General features: G+C 43.0%; 1 protein-coding gene across 1 annotated transcript in view; it reads left to right on the top strand.

Moving 5' to 3' along the window:
- Positions 1–1,412: 1,412 nt before the first annotated feature.
- DDX47 (DEAD-box helicase 47) overlaps positions 1,413–17,897 on the top strand; it is a 77,512-nt gene continuing 61,027 nt past the window's right edge. Inside the window, exon 1 of the mRNA XM_001501444.7 lies at positions 1,413–1,589. The gene's annotated coding sequence lies outside the window, so the exon portion shown is untranslated. The remainder of the gene's footprint in view (positions 1,590–17,897) is intronic.

The following is a 17,897-nucleotide window of genomic DNA, read 5'->3' on the forward strand; positions in this document are numbered from 1 at the left end:
GGAGCGGAGCGGGCGGCCTTTCAGGCCACAGTGCGCCCACCGCCCCGGCCGCGCCGAGCGACCTTTCCCGGCGGCCTGGGAACGCTGCCTTCGCCATTTCATCTTCATCATCGTTAGCTTAGACATTTGCTTTTCATAAGCTTTTGTAGATTGCCAAAGGTGTTTCAAAATCTTGTCTAGGATCTCCGATCTGTTTTTCTGAGTGTGAATTTCTTTTTGTAATTTGCCATCTCTTTCACCTGAGCCACACCCTACACCCGCTATCCCTTCTCTCCCGCCCAAAAATAAGGTAAAAATCCTGCAAGCGAAGCCGGGGTCGGGGGAGAAGGCCCGGGGTCAGGCCAGAAAGCCCCCGCAGCGGTGGCGGTGGTGGGGAACCTCCTGGATCTCGGCTCGCGTGGGGGTAGGATGGGGCGGGGTGGGGTGAGCCTCAGACTCCGCAGAATCGAAAGTGTAGTATTTACACGTAAATTCCAGTCCCCGTGCGGCCGTCCGCGGACCCGGCCTGTCTCGCGTGGGGACACACACAGGAGGCAGGAATCACAAAGTGAAAAATACAAAAAGAAATCGGTGCGTGCTGGGCGCGAAACGTCGACGCGCCTCCAAAGGAACGTTAAGGAAAGGCAGGAGCAGGGCGCGCAGCCGGGCCGGGGCCGGGGGATTGCATCATTGCAGCTCCCCCTCCAGAAAATGGGCTCCGAACCGCGGCCACCATCATGGCGCTCGGGCCGGGCCGTGCTTCCCGCGCGCCTTCCCCGAGCGCTCGGGCCACGGGCACTGAGCCTCCAACGAGCATTTTGCAAACATTTTCCCCCTCTCTCGTGCGCCCGTCCCCCCACCCCCTCCTTCCTTTTGTGTGCTTGTGTGTGTGCGTGCGTGCGTCCGTGTGACTGTGTGTGCGGACTAGAGAACTTGAAGATTATTTTTTTTCCTCTCTTTTTTCCCTCCCGTGCTGGTGGTTGTAAACTTGATTGGCATTGGCTGCGCCCACTGACCCCTGCGCCGAGTCCACTGAAGATTTAAGGTGGATCCGAGAGGCTGCAGCTACAGGCGGAGTCTCGCGCTTTAGCTAGTTTTGGAGGAAAAAAAAAAAAAGCCCCAAACCTTGCGCCCGCCGCGTTTTTACGAATCCCCTGCGGTACCAGCCCCCGCGCCCGCCCCGCCCGCCGCGCACTTCCTCCGCCCACCTCCCGCTTCTTCCCCATTGGCTTGCGCGAGCAGTTTGAATTTTTTTCTTTTTTGGATGCTTGTTTTCTTGTAAAAAATACAGTACCCCCGATCGTGTGGCCAAACCTACTTCGGTGGCCGGTGGTGGGGTGATTTAGCTGGTTTTGTAGAGGCGGGAGGGAGGTGGGTGGGCGGGGCTTCTGTTCCAAAATTTTCCCCTTAAGTGCCTTTGACAGTGTGCAGGCGGGTGGGGGAGCGTGGGGCCGCGGTAAACAAACAGGAGAAGCTTCGGCGGGGGCCGAGATGTAGTATAAACGTTAATGGATGTCCAGGGCGCGCCGATGCACCGGCGGCTGGCCAGAGGTACTAGGGAGGCGCTGGCAGGAGCCCTGGCGAAGATGCACCTTCCCCAGCCTGGAAAGGTAGACTTGGGGAAGGCGGGAGGGTGAAGGTGGCCCGGAAAAGAACACCTTCTCACTACCAAGAAAAAAAAAAAAAGAAACAGAAGAAATGCAAATATAGCAAAAATGTATTATTTCAAGCGCCTTCCAGTCAGAATTCATCATAATTCAGGCAGTTGGTGGTTTTTTTTAAACTGAATTTTAAAAAACGTTTTCTGTCTCTGATTTCCACAGTGTTTTTGAGTAAGGAAAATGTTAAAACAAAATCGAGATAGGGAATAAGACTTTGAAAGTGCCTTTGATTTCTGGGTCTGAAAATAAATTCTTTTGATAAAGTGCTTTAAGATTTAGGATGATGTTATTTGTCATACAGGTCTGATACAAATGATATCCTTCATTAATTATAACCCAATTAATTAGGTTTTACTCTACTGTGAAAAATTTAAAAGCTTATGATTCAAATTATTCTCCAAATGACTTTATCTCCAGATTAGTGAAGTTAGCGTAGATACCTAGTGTTTTTGGTCTGTTTCTCTCATTGCGCTGACCTGACCATTTTACCCAGATGTCCATCCCAGCCTTCCGTCTGTTTCTATCCCAACCTCCCAGTCTGTTTTTTAGTTCTTAACTCCCCAATACTTCCTAACCCAACTAACCCCTTAAGATTAGCCCAACCTAACTAAGTTGCTCAGACCACCATAAACCAACCTGGAGACTTTTTGAGTTAAGACTGCCCCCAAATGGACTGGCTATAGCCTCAGGAAGCAGTGAGCTCGTTGTCCTTGGCAGTGTAGGTCAAGCAGTAGTCTGGGTGGCCCCTTGATAGGGACCTTATACAAAAGATTCAAGTATCAAGTGAATATTAGGACTAGTGAGTTTTAAAGTCTGTTCCAGACCCTTGAGATACTATATTTCCAACCTTGGAGTTTCAGGATTTCTACTAAATTAGGCAATTTTCCTTGCTCCTTACCATTTTCTCCAGTTGTACTGTCCAATATGGTAGCCAGAAGACATATGTGGCTGTTGAGCACGTGATGTGGCTGGTCCAAATTGAGATGTGCTGTAAGTGGGAAGTACATGCCAGGTTTCCGAGAATTAGTATGAAAAAGAATGCTAAAATCTCATTAATAATTTTTATATTGATTACATGTTGAAATGATTATAGTTTTGATATATTGGGTTAAATAAAATATATTGTTAAATTTAATTTCATCTGTTTCTTTTTACTTTCGTAAAGATGGTTTCTAGACAATTTTAATTTACAAACGTGTAACAAATATAATTTACAAATATATTTCTATTGGACTTTTCTGTTCTAGATCAGCACCTGTGGTCACTGGAAGCCCACCTTTGAGAGTGGTGACTAATAATACTGGGGAGTGAGTGGTAACTTCCAGCTGCCATCCAAATTTCCCAACTTAAATCCAGGCCCAAACTCAGCCTCTGGGACCTTTGAAAAGAATGCTGCCAACACCTAACACCTACCGTTTAATCTTTAACACTTAGTGTTAAGTTTGAACCCAGGTTAGGGAAATATGTTTTTATTTATAAAGAGAATTAATACATTGCAAAAAATGACTGGTAAATTTGATTGTATATTTTACATTTTTAAAAAAAATCTTTAAAAATAAGGCATTTGTTGAATTTAGGGCCATCTCTAATTATTTCAGAAAGGACATGGTATCAGTTGTTTGTGGTACTAAATCAATAACACGCACCCCCACATGTAAGCAATGGCAAATTAGGAAAAATGTTTATAACCCATATACGGAAGGGCTAATTTCCCTAATAAATAAAGAATTTCCACAAATCAGTGAGAAAAAGCAGACAAACCAATAGAAAAACAAGCAAGGATACGAACACAGTTTTCAGAAAAAGGAAATACAGAAGGCTCTTAAAATATGAAAACATGCTCAATTGTAGTTTGACACTATTGGGGTATAAGCTATACAGAATACATAAGTTTAGGTGAATAGAGACACAGTTAGCATCATTCAGATACGAAGACGGCCGTTCTCCTTTCTTGATAGTTTAACCTTTGCTTCCCTCCTTTCCATCCAAGGCTGAGCAGTTTCTTTTCCAGCTTCGTTGGTGACCAGAGAAGCAAGGAGTTTGCGTGTGTGGAAACCATGACCGCCTTTCAAATTCAGTGTCAGGTCCCTCTCATCCAGGCTACTAATGTTTGCCTGAGAGGCATCACCTTACTTTGCCCACAGAAATCCCCTAAACCAGCCTCTTAAAGAAAGTACTATGACCTTTCTTGATGCATCTCGTCCATTCCTGCTTTTCATGCCTGCATATCAGCCTATAATCTGAGTCTCTCCAAAATTATCACCTTATTCTGGCTTTTCCTTCAAGTTCTCTCTATTCTCTTTTAAAAGCTTCAGGCAGAATTTATTATATGATAGACATTAAATGTCAGATCAGTGGAGAGGGACTATATTGTGGACTAAATGGTGTTAGGTTATAGCTAACCTTGGGGGAAAATGTTAAATCTCTCTCTCCACACATACACACACACACACACACACATATACACACACGTATTTTGTATTTTATAGACTGTGGGTTTACTCTTTGATTTAACAAATCCTCTTCTGTAAATTTGCTTTGGGGAAAGAATCAGATGTATGACTAAAGATATATTTACCAGAATAATCATTGTAAAGTTATATATTAGATTTTAAAAAGAAACAAAAAAGTAAACAACCACACAACGCCTTAGATATAGGATAATAAGATTGGTTATTTGATTGAGCCAAATTTGTCTCGAATCCAAGAATGACACAGATTGCAGCCATTAAAGCACCCAGGTAGCTTTATATGTATTTTAGGAAAAGCTGTCCATAATATTTAAAGCAGGCATGGGGCAATGTTTATGGTATGATCCCATTTTGTAGAACATTCTTTAAATTCACATATACATGAATAGAACCGGCCTGGAAGGTTACCCCTCACATTAATAGTTCTGATTTCTCAGAGTGGGGTTATGAAGAGACTTTCACTTTTTACATTTGTATATTGGTTGCATTTTTTTTTCTTTTTGCCTTATTGAAGTGTAATTGACATATAAAATTGTAAGATATTTAAGGTGTACATTGTGGTGATGGTTGCATTTTTTATAATGGATTTTAATAACAAAAACCATAAAGATGTTTCAAATTTGAAAAATAATTATCCTTAAAATTCTTGAATGCAGAATCAGTTTCTCTTCGTGTCTCACATAGTCTCTTAGACATTATCAGAGAACAAGGCATTTCTATAATTCATTTCCCCTCCATTTTCCGTCTATTTAGTTTCGGATAGCATTAAATCCATTTATGAATTATGAGGAGTATGTGTGTGCATTTGGGTATATGGTTTTGCTTCCAGGGCACATAAACGAGGTATAAATATCATCCCCATTAACTCAGGGATATCTTAACAAACCGTGGAAAATTGAGCCTATTCCATCTTTTTGCCACATGGGATCCTGCTAGTAACATCATCCCCAACCTCACATTCCTTCATTTTTGGCATTTGGCACACCCCGGGATTCTGCCAGGAATTCCACAGATCAACTCCCTGCCGTAGTTCAGTTACTTAGGACATGGTGCTGGGGAGATCGTTTTAAATTTCAAGTTAGCAGCCAGTCTTGAGCTGTCATTCTTCATGAGAGTGACCTGGGACAAATCTTAGAATCTCAGAATCCAGGTACGGCAGGTCACTGCATCCAGTCTTCATTTTACAGATGAAATTATTCTAATCCCTGATTTCCTGTGAAGTGGGGCAGTTAAACGAGATGATTTATAGGTTCCTCCTGGCTTGCAATTCTGTGATTCCTGTTTCCTAGTCAAGATCACGCAGTCCATACCTTGGGTCAGGTTATTTTCCAGGGAAGCTAGATTCCTGATTTTTGGCCACGGACCACATAGTCGCAGGAGTCAAAGAAGATGATAGCACAATAGTGTAGGCTAAACAGTGAACATTTATTATCCTACTAGAGAAAAGCATTTGAATATATAACTTAATGGTTGCTTAGTGGTGCCAAACAGTGCTTCACTGTTGCATGCTCACTTGTGGTGTCCCTCTTAAGGGCCAGGCTCTGTGTCTTCAACATGACAAACGGGGCACTGCCCCCAGGAAGCCTCAGGCTGTTGGAGGAGACAGACAAGGATCACAACTGTAATTATTAAGTGGCATTTAGGTGAGTGTTCTGAAGGAGAAGTGCTGTAAAGGGACCTCAGAGCTTCTGCTTTATACTCCAGCAGTTTGGGCCCTGTACGAAGGTGTCCAGCTGAGGGAGCAAGCAGGGGCTGAAATCCAGACTCTTTCCCCAGGCCAGCCTGTGTTCACCGAAAAGAAACAAGCCTTTAAAAGTCCATCCCCCGATGCGGGGCCTTCTGCAGTTTGCTGAAAGTCCCCTGTGTTGTAGTGGCTGCCCTGTAGGATGCTATGAGTTTGAAACAGGGGGTCTCACCTCGTGGTGGAGGCTAGGAAGTCCCGCTTAAGGAAATGGGCTTCAACTGAGACCCAGAGTCGAGAGGAGGAGGGGAAGAAGAGTGATCCCAGCAGAGCAGCGTCCAAGGCCCCAAGTCAGGGATGGACTTCGAGGAAGTAAAAGGTGCTTATGGTTGGGATGTAGTGAACAAGGACAGCAGCAATGAGTGCCGTGACTGGGTGGTGGGAAAGTCCCGATGGCGATGGGCTTTTTAAGCCATGTTAGGAATTTGGGTCTTCAAGAGCAGTGGGAAGCCATTGGATAATCGAAGGGAGTGACTCGAGCAGCATCAATTAAACTTGCTTATTTCTTCATCTGATCTAATTCTAGTCCAACCACTTAGTCTCCTGTTGGGATCACTCCCACAGGATGTGGGCAGGAAAGTTCAGCTTTGCACTTTTCTGTTTCTTTGCTGCTTAAAACTCTGGCTTCAGTGAGTGAGGGGAATGTGGGGTCCTTGGACCATCAAAGTGGATACTGGTCACAACTGATATAGTTCAGGTTTTCAAGGAGGACCCGAGCAAGTCCGGCGGCCTGGGGTCCGTCTGCTGAGTCAGTGAGCTGAGCAATCGGGTCGCCCCGCTTCTGCTCCCCGTGGACTGGTTCAGCTTGCATTCTCTTTTCATTGTCATGATGAGCCGATTGCTTGTGTTGTTTTAGAGGCTGGCTCATGTTTTGTCCTTTGCCAGTACGGTTGGTGTGAATCTTCTAAGCAGGTCAACAGCTCAGGGGTGAATACTGAATCATTTTCACCCAATAGCTCAGCATTTTAGTCTTTCATTTTTACTGAGCAACAGGATTCAATGTTCAGAAATACTTTGGCCAAATGATTCATTTTTTATTTGGTTTTAGAAAGAGATTTTAAAAGAGAGATAATAAAAAGGGACAACCCATAGGGATTTTTGTTGTTTGGGTTTTTTTTTTTGAATTGAAGATTAGTGAAAGAGAGCCCTCTGCTGGCTGAACTGGCAGAATGACCTGGAGTTGGTCTGTGACCCACTAGAAGCTGTCCCCTGAGCTGTCACAGGTGTTAACAAATTGACTGCTCCCTCTTTGTGAGTGTCCTCAGCTGTCAACTCGGGTTCTTTTGGAGCCAATCGAAGGGACCTGGAATTCCCAGCCCCAGCCACAGTTGTTTCTGTCTCAGTCTTTAGGAAAAGCGTTGTCTTTCATATTTCTGGAAAATAATAGCTCTGAATATCAGCCCCAGCCAAAAGCCAGACCTGAAATAACTCCTGCGTCTTCTCTTGTTTCCCGTCTCTCTTCTGCCCTCCACCTCCTCCCCTCCCCACTGCCAGTAGAATGAAATGAAACAAATCTTCACGCAAAATCGAGTACTGCTGATGGAAAGTGAGCTGGAGGGAAGTTAGCGCTTATCTCCCGCGTCTCCTCAACTGAATGTGCAGGACCGGGGCCGGGCTTGGGGTGATATACCTGGAAAGAGCTGTGGATCCTACTGATGTCTTCTGGTGGATTTGTTCGGCCGTGGGAACATGGGCACCCGGGAGTGGAGTGAGACTTGGCGAAAGGGAGACTGGATGCTGGAGAATGTAGAGGTTGGTTCTGTAGGAGGAAAAAGGGGAATGTCTCCTTGAGGCCCTGTGTTTGTCAACAACAACGATGATGAGTGCCCACTAAGTGCCATGCCCTGGGCCAAGCACTATATGTCCCTTAATTCTGTTTCTCGCTTTGCCTCTCTTTTCACAATCTTAAGAACACCCTTCTCTGGAAAAAATTTAATATATGTGAAGAACTTAGAACAAGGCTTGCAGAAAAATAATGGCTGTATGTGTGTTCTTTATTTTATTATTATATTTTTACTCTGGAATAGGCTGCAATCCTCCACATAAGAAGAGGTTTTCCCAGGTTCGCTAGAGTAAGTCCTAAACTTGCTTCTAAATAACACCTCCGCCCTCTGGAGCAGAGCCGCAGAGAGGCCTCTTTGCTTGGGTACCCTGTTTCCACACAGTGGCTCCCATTTCCTGTCTTCCTGTGTCTAACCACTCTTACCCCATAAATATTCCTTCTCATACTTTCAACGACTTTTTCAGGATTGGCTAAAGCACGAGCTGTTAGTATCAAGTGAGGATTATTTTAATGCTGTTAAGGGACCTTAAATCGTTAACCTCTCCTTTAAGAAAACCCAGAGAGTTGTCAGTTACCCACCAAGAGGGTGACCGAGGCAGGACTGGAACCCCAAGTTCCCAGATTCTTGATGCGGCACTTCCTGTGTGACACCCACAGTGTCCTTGGTCTGTGCTTGGCAAGAGATGGTTTTTGCTTGTACTTTCTGCTCCTCTTCTCGGGTTGTCACCCCCTTTTCTAAGGCCTCTACTCCTTTGTGCTGCACATAGGCAACCCGTTAGTACAGCCACCAGGCAGCTCCTCTGAGCAGCCCCGGGCAGCTTTTCCTCCCTCTCCGAAACGTGTTTATTCTGTTCGGGCCTTGTCAGGGCATTAACAAATCACTTGACTCACAAATTTACCAAAAGATGTTTATAGACTTTTATACTTCTATGAAATGTCTATTGGTCTTGACATTTCTATGCTGTTTGATAGTGTAGAGTATGTTTTGTGTATGCCTTAATCTTTGTATATGTCATAAGTTGCCTAAGGCATATTTGAACTCTCCCCTCTCCTTCAGCATACTACAGTGCCTTTTATTGGAAATACAGTCTCTTAACTCAACAGAGTAAATCTCTAACTCTGGGAGTTTCAGGCACTGTGGCAGGCCTTATATGGATATTTTGAAGGAGGGTATCCTTTTAGGAGTTTCAAATGATAGCCTGTAGTTTCTGATATGGTGCCCTGGGTATACTGTTAAAATTTACTACCGTTTTGTAAGTGATAAATTGTCCTTCTTCAGCACTGCTGCAGAAATCATTCATTCATGGATCTGGCAGTTATTTAAAGAGTGCTCATGGAGTATTCTGGACTGTGTTGGTCTCTGAAGGCATTTGAAAAGAAGTTAGACATCTGCCTGTCTGTCCCCTTCTGGCTCTCTAGAAGGTGGGTAAGATGGATGCAGCCTGAGGAGGCAGTGTCCTTTGTTCCTGGGGATAGAAGGTGCATTGTGGAGCGGAAAGATACAGGAACTATAGGCGATGCCACACCAGCTCTGCATTGCTTATCTCCAGAATTCCTTTAAAGAAAAGAAAAATCACCTTTTTTCTTATTGAAGCCCCTATTATTTCTGGGCTCTGTTACTAGCTGCCAAATGCAAATCTTAACTGATATAGAAGTCCTTGAGATTTCTGAGCAAGCGACTGATTCTGATTGGTAGCTATGCAAGAGACAGATTCGAGAAGGGGGCTGTTCCGGGGCGTACAAAGAGATAAAGTTGGCTTGGCAGGTGGGGACAGATACTGGGGGAAGACTGAATGAGGACAATACACATCTTGCACAGGGGGTCATTGATTTTGTTTTTTTTTTTCCCAGGACACCTCTGCTAAACTCCTATTACACAGTGGCTATTTAAATATGTAGTTACTGAGTCATTTGCATTCTGCTATTGTCAAGTGGCCTGAAAGCTAGGAGATTGAGAAGATGGGTACTCTTTGTGTCTTAAAAAGAAGCAGGCAAAAGCTGGAACAGGAAAAGAGTATCAGTGTTACAGTAAAGTGAAGTTATTATGTTTTCTGAACTCCTGCAGACATTTTCAAGAAAAGGAGCTTTTGTTACTTGTGATTATCTAATCAAGATACATTTGAAATGTATCCTTTACTGGATAGCAACTGTAAATAATATTTTAAAAATATATCTTGGAGTAACTTGCAGGGTAAAGATAATTTCATAGGCTAAACGTTTCAAAAAGGGGGAAAATCTCTTCTATTAACTTACTCTAAGCTACATGGAATCACGCTGAGTAATAGCTGTCTCTTCATAGAGAACTTTTCATCTTGAGGTTGCATTACCGAACCAGGTTCGTTTTTGCCTGCCGCCCAGAAAGCCAAACACAGAGATGAAGAGATTGCAGCAGAGAGAGGGTTTACTCACAAGCCACGTGAGGAAGCGAGAGCGTGAGCCTCACATTCGCTTCCCCAAAAATAGGGACTCAGGGATATTTATGGGGTAGGGGGCAAGGTGGTCTGAAATGTGGAGAGAGGTGATTAGAGGTGATTGGAGGTGAGGTAATGATGATCTGCGCAAGCGCAGTCAGACTCCACGCCTCTTCATAGGACGCATGTTCACAAAATGGTGGCGTTAGCATGATCTGAGGGTGGAGTTTTTAGCCTCTTGACGTCAAAAGGTCACCTATTGGACATCTGCGTGGGCCTGGTTGATGAGTTGGTGGTCTCAACTGGCCTGAAGTGGACAAGGAGTTCTAATTCCTGAAAAACAGCTCACACACCCATTACCATGGTGACCCAGGCTCCAGGGAGACGTTATCTATAGGAGCCTAGTGGGAGTCAGATAGCATATTGCCTAAGCAGCACAGTTAACCATGGGTGCGTTAAACAGCTAAAAGCTATAATCAGTAATAGCAAAAAGGAAAAAACTTTAGTACCTAGATACTTAATCATCAATGGCTGTTTGCTGGTTTCGGTTGGGCAGGTAATTTCACACCTTTTAGATTAGAAGTCATTTAATTATTGTTTACGTGGGTTATAAAAATATGATAATACAGCTATAATGTAGCATAGCTTTCCTCTGAGCCAGAAATGTTAACTTAGTATCACAATCTGTCTTCTTAAATATGGGCTGGCTCTTCTAAAGTTCCTGCCAATCCTGGCTCGAGCAGGTCATTAGAAGCCTTGGTGGAACTACAAATTTCAAGGTCACTTAAGGCAGTGGCCTTCAGCCTTTCTCCTGCCACACATGGAAGGGTGGTTGTGCCCAGTAGAACTTGAAAATTATTGCTCATTTGTTTTGACTCCCCATTCTTTCCCCTCAGTTGGAAAAAATACACTAGAATGCAAGCCACTGAATATTAGGTTGTAACCTGGAGTATCTGTTGCAAAATTCCATACTTTATCTACCAACTCAATTTTAATAGTCACGTATAATTGTTCCCGGTTTATAGTGGGAAGAAATATAAAAAAAATGATTCCAAATACTAGCTTTTGATTTATTCCTCCCTGAAGTGCCTGGGTTGCGTTTTGCTACCGTCTGCACACAGGAAGAAACCCCAGTAGTCTGATAAGCAGATGTTCTCTTTCTGCAGTTAAATAAATAATTACAATAGCCAACATTTATGGAGCCCTCAGTGTGTGCAGAGCCACTTATCTACGTGATTTCTTTTAATCCTGATGCAAATTCTGAGAAGTAGCTGCATTGATGAGGAAACTGAGCCTTGGAACCCTTGCTCCAGGTCATATAAAGCAGCTGAACAAGGGCTCAAATTGAGGTCTTGCTGACTCTCAGCCTGGCTTTAGAGGCTGTCCTGTTATTCTTGTAAATAATCTCGATGAGAACAAGGCCAACTGGCTCAGTTTGACACTTGATCCCAAGTCATTCTCTTTCACTTTCTGCCAGATTGGAAGACCATATAGTGATTAAATATTTTTGGCTAGCAATATCTTGCCATTTATGGAAAAATGATACCCCCAAATCTTTAATAACAGTTTCATTAAAAACAAAGCTAAACTTTGGAATGACTGCAGGAAATCTCTGTACTTCTCTGCATCCCGGTCTGTCCTCGGGGAGCATGAAAAGAACTGTATCACTTTCTGAAGTTGCTTTGGGGAGTAGACAAACAATGGATGCTACTTAGTTATGGTTAGCAGACACTCTTTGTGGCAGGATACAAATACCACCGGACAGTTTAAGGTTAGGAAACCACTTCTTAAGGGATGAAGGCCATTTTATGGTAAGAGAAGCTCAGAAGACCCAAGGAAGGAGTTTTAAAATAAGCCTCCCTCTTAACCTCCTTTTGCCTTTTAGCTCCGTATAGATTGAGGTGTTTGTCAAAGGCCACCTTCTGGCAAGGTGGGTGAGAAGGTCTTGCTCCAAACTTTTATATTTGCTAAACTTGTGTGTGTGTTGGTTTCCTACTTCCTACGTCATTTGCCTGGGGGTGGGGGAGGAACCCAGCTTCCTTTGAGAGAGGTGTAGGTAGGTAAGAGCCAAGGGATGTTTACTAATTTGTTTCTTTAGTGACGAGTCTCATTTAGAAAGGTCATCGCTTTGGTGCCGTTAAAGAGCTCCTAGGGAAGAGTCCTCATTTATCTGTTTTTCAGCTCCTGTTTGGGAGGTGATTTTGTAAAGTGCAAGAAAACCCTGCATTTCAGCCTGTCATTGAGGCCCCTGGGTTCAGGCTCTGGAGAGGCCAGTTGCTTTTCAGATGGGAAGATACCCATAGCTGAGGGAAGGTGGGAGGAAGGTGGATCTGATTAGTTGAAATCTAAGGGGATCGTCCTCAGGGGGGCATCTCCAACGTCTCCATCAGCTAGGCCATGACACCCTTGTAGATCGGGTCATTATTTTTCTGTAGGATGCCTAGCCTAAACTCTCTAAGCTTATGAGGGAGACAACTTCCTCACAAGGTTGTTGTCATGATCAACTGATATAATGTATCTGAAAGTGCCTAATAAATGTATTATGATAATGTGTGAAAATGGTGGCTCGTGGAAGTGCTACAGAATGTCAGCTATTATTAATAGGAGTGCAAGGCCATATTATACCTAATTGGAGGAAGCTGATTTATACATACCTGTGCAACTTTTCAAAATTTATCCTTTCCCTACCTGTTCACTGATATTTCTCAGTGTCCATTCCCATCACTCTTTGCCCTCTCTCAATTTGCATAATATATTCATATAAATACATTCTTCCATTCAGTTTTAGCAACTGGAGCACTGCATTTGTTTTCCTTAGTTATTCCGTTATGTGTGAAGTGCACATTGGACTACACACTATTCTTTACTTTGGGAACACTGAGAACAATTCAAAGCCAAGGGCATGTTGTAACATTACTTAATAACCTAATGTCATGTGGCCCATACTTGGAATAATAGGTATGTTTTCTTGAGCACTGGTGTGTTAGACCTGCTTCCTAGGGCCGGTGCCTCATTCCTAACCACAATATATCTTCATTAATCAAATGAGAACTAGGCCATGTTGGTGTAACGTAACTGCATTAGTGCTTGGAATAATCTATTCTGTGTTCATCTGGCCAAGTCGTTAAGATAGCAAAAATAACTGTCTGAACCATGGCTCTCATACCTGGTGTGAGGGAGAATTACCTAATGTAGCTTTGAGGACACATGTGTGCACAAAGTTCAGGCAAATATCTATTTGGCAAGGTGTTCTGTATCAGTCAGATTCTTTTTTCCTTCCTCCCTTCCTTCCAATAAAAATGTATTGAAGGGCTGGCCCCGTGGCCGAGTGGTTAAGTTCGCGCGCTCCGCTGCAGGCGGCCCAGTGTTTCGTTGGTTCGAATCCTGGGCGCGGACATGGCACTGCTCATCAAACCACGCTGAGGCAGCGTCCCACATGCCACAACTAAAAGGACCCACAACAAAGAATACACAACTATGTACTGGGGGGCTTTGGGGAGAAAAAGGAAAAAAATTTTAAAAATCTGAAAAAAAAAAAAGTATGAGCTTCTACTATATGTAAAAAACCCCATTATTCCTGCTCTCAAGCCCTCAAGGAACTCAGAGATGTGTGTGTGTGTGTGTGTGTGTGTGTGTGTGAAATCACAGTACAATGAGTTATGAACAATAAAATACGTTTGAACAAACTTCTGTGAAAGTACACATGGGAAAAGAAAACTCTGGGAAGGCTTTGCTGAGGAAATGTGATTTTAAGTATTGGAGGATAAATAGGAATTTGCCTGGTCAAAAAGCAACAAACAGAAAAGTAGAAGGAGGGCGTCCATGTGGATCATGGACAGGATCTCCGAAGGTACGCGGGCATAGAGGAACATGATTGGGAAATAGGATGTATAGACTGGTGTTACTCTGCTTGGGGAATTATGATGATATAGTCTGGTGTAACCAGTGCCTGGATGCATGGTTCACAGAATTCGACATTCTGTGGATGTGCTCCTGAGATTTCTTTATGGCTCTGGTAACCATCTGCGAAAATCTACTTTTGTAGACCAAAATTACTTTCGCTCTACTTTGTGGTGTGGAACTTTGAAGGATCAGTAGAGCTCTTATGAGTCACTTCTCTGTCTGGAGACAGACAGGAGTGAAACTCTGAACCTTGGAATCCACTACCAGTTGCCTCCTGCCACTAAATGGGAAGTATGCCGAGATTGTCCTCCAGGCAGAATTCCCTTATGTCATTGGAACTTCCTGTTCTGGTAAACAATGCTGGATTTCAAGAGTCTCACAACTCCTTTGGCCTAGATGAGGGTCAAGACTAAGTGGCTTCCCCTCGTCTCTTGTCTCCTGTGCTTCAAGCTGTTTCCTATTGACTGTCTAGAACGGAGCCCTCTCCATAGATGAAAGCAGCTCCTGGACCATCTGACTATGGGTCTGAAATGATGCACAGAAGGAAAGTGCAAGAAGTAAGAGGTCTAAGACAGGGAAAGCGAAGATGGAGTGAGTCATGTGGGAAGACCTGCCAGAGGAGTCTCAAGGCTCCTGGGTATCGTCTTACCTCAGGAACACTGTTACACTCAGTCGTTGGCTGGGAGCAGCCTTGGGAAGCGTGGCCTTAACACAAACTCAGTGACAGATTGCAGGTGATTTTGGTTTCAGGACTCCTCAGCAGCCTTGCTGAACTTTCTGTAGAACTACACTGCTGTCCAGGACGTTTTCACTCAGCCTTCCTTCCTTCCCTCTCTCTTTCACGAAGGGTCAGACCTGCAGGCTGGTCTGGTGGCTTTCCCAACCTCTCTTGGCTCCTCCTCACTTCCTCTGCAGACATTTCCTCTAATACATTTCTTACATGTCGAATTCCATCTTATTGGCTGCTCCTTGGAGGAGTTGGAATAATATGGGATGGAAAGAGCAAAGGAATGCTGATTCCAGTTCTAAGCTCTTTAATACTGAGACTCCAAAGTAGGAAAATGTATTACTTTGATCAAAAGAAAAATTAAAAAAGAAAAGAAAGGGAGCCAAAAAAAATGTGCCAAGTAAATAAATCAAAAGAAAGCTGTTGAACAATATTAAAGTTAGATAAAATAAGGATAATGAAGAAGGAGATACTAGAAGATATAACAATTTTAACATGCATATTTGAACAAGCATGACACAAGGGGGTGTATAATAAAAAAAGAAAAAGAAACAAGAATGAAAGAAAGAAAAAACAAAAAGAATCTCAACCTATACCTTTCACCTTGTGCAAAAATCACCTGAAAATGGATCATAGACCCAAGGGTAAATTGTAAAACTATAAAGCTTCCAGAAAGAAACATTAGAGAAAATCTTTGTGGCCTTGGTTGAGGGAAAGATTTCTTAGGTATGACCCTGAAAGCATGATCCATGAGAGAAAAAGTTTATAAATTGGACTTCATCAAAATTAAAAACTTTTGCTGTGTGAAAGACACTGTGAACAGAAGGAAAAGACAAACCATAGACGAGGAGAAACATTTTCAAATCACATCTGACAAAGGACTTATGTGCAGAATATGTATGAACTTTCAAAACTTACCCATCAGAAAACAGACAATCCAATTAAGAATGGGCAAAATTTTTAAATTAAAATTTTTAAATTAAATTTTAAAATCAAAATTTTTAAATTAAAAATGGGATACTTCATGAAAGGAGATATATGGGTGGCAAATAAACACATGAAAATATGCTCAATGTCATTAGTAATTAGGGAATTGCTAATTAAAGCCACAATAAGATAATACCACAAACCTATTAGAATGGCTAAAAACCCAACCCATACCAAACCAAACCAAACTAAAACAAAACAAAAAACTGACAATACTAAATGCTGACAAACATGTCGAGCAACTGGAACTCTCATACATTGCTGGTAGGATGCAAAATGGTATAGCCACTTTAGAGAACAGTTTGGCAGTTTCTTATAAAAATAAACATATACTTACTCTATGACCCAGTAATCCTAGGTATTTACCCTAGAGAAGTGAAGACTTAAGTTCACACAAAAAAACTGCACGTGAATGTTTGGTGCAGCTTTGTTCATAATCACCAAAAACTGGAAACCCAAATGTCCATCAACAATTGAATGGATAAACAAACCGTGGTACATCCATACCATGGAACACTACTCAGCAGCAAAAAGGGAAGGACTATTGATACAACAGTATGGGTGAATCTCAAATGTATTTTGCTAAGTGAAACAAGCCAGACCTGAAAGACCACGGACCACATGATCCCATTTGTATGGCATTCTCAGAAAGGCAAAAGTAAAGGGATGGAGACCAGATCAGGGGTTGCCAGGGTCTTGGAGAGAGGATATGTGTTGATTACAAAGACGCAGCCCCAGGGGATTAATGGGCTGTTGTAACTCATCTGTGTATTGATGGTGGTGGCAGCATCATACTGCTGCTTCACTTCCAAGTCAAGAGTAAAGATGGATGTATTTTTTCCGATCTAGGGAGCTAATAGAAATCTTGTGCTTTCTGTCTAATTGAAATAATTATATCTCCCAGCTGAATTCTCTGCAAGCACCAGTTGGAAATTTGAGAGTCAATGACCACCCTGGATGCCTAGAAAATTCCATCACAGATAAGATGTGGTATGCAGAATAATGGCTCCCCAAAGATGTCTACATCCTAATCCCTGGAACCTATGAATATGTTACCTTAAGTGGCAAAAGGATCTTTATATATGTAATTAATGTTAAGAACCTTGAGATAGGAATGATAGCTTCGATTACCCAGGTGGGCCCAGTCTAAGCAGACAAATTCTTAAAAGCAAAACAGACTCTTTCCAGCTGTGCTCAGAGGGAGCCATGACCATGGAAGAATGGTCACTCCCTCTCCCCCATCCCTGCTTTGTTTGTCTCCATGGTACTCATTGCCATGTGGTAGACAGACTAATGGCTCCCCAAAGATGGACACACCCTATTCCCCAGAATCTGTGAGTATATCATGTTACATGGCAAAGGGGAGCAAAGGTTGCAGATGGAATTAAGTTTGCTAATTTCCTGACCTTCAAATAGGAAGATTATTTGGGATTATCCAGGTGGACCCAATGTAATCGCAAAGGTCCTGGGAAGAGGAAGAGGAGGGCAGAAGAGATCAGAGTGATGTGATGAGAGGACTCAACCTGCCCTTGCTGGCTTTGAAGATGGAGGAAGGAGCCATGAGCCACAGAATGCGACAGCCTCTAGAAGCTGGAAAAAGCCTTCTCCCCTATAGTGTCCAGAAAGAAGTGCGGCTCTGCTGACACCTTGATTTCAGCTCAGTGAGACCCACGTCACACTTGTAGCCCACAGTACTGCAAGCTATTAAGTTTGTGTTGCTTTAAGCCACTAAGTTCTTGGTAAATTGTTCAGCAGCAATAGAAAACTAATACATAAGGAGAATGTATTATTCTTCAGTGTGAGGGGAAATAGTAAGAACAGGGAAGTGCTTGGTTTCCTGGTTCTTCAAGCCTCGACTCTAGGCAGATGATCTATTCATCCATTTTCAGAGTCAATCTCGTTGCCACTGGGATCACTTCTGATCCTGGCAGTAAGCTTAGGGGTATTTATTGAATATTAAACTACACTCTTGTTGCCCGTGCCCAGTGTTCCTGAAAATTCTTTCCCAGATCCTGATCCGCTCTTACACAGGTGATTTGGCCTCATTCTGAACTCGGTTTTGTGTCATGATCCGTGTTCCTGCTTGGCTTTTCCTCCTCCAGATATCACATCAAATTTCTGCCTACCTACACCCCATACGCACTTCACCCTAACATAGCTTTCTCTTCTTTCCACGTCTTGCCTGCTTGAAATTTTGTTTTATGCCTATGTGACAGAGGAAAATGTATTAAAAT

The sequence above is a fragment of the Equus caballus genome, chromosome 6, assembly GCF_041296265.1.
Source record: "Equus caballus isolate H_3958 breed thoroughbred chromosome 6, TB-T2T, whole genome shotgun sequence".
Classification (NCBI taxonomy): Eukaryota; Metazoa; Chordata; class Mammalia; order Perissodactyla; family Equidae; genus Equus; species Equus caballus.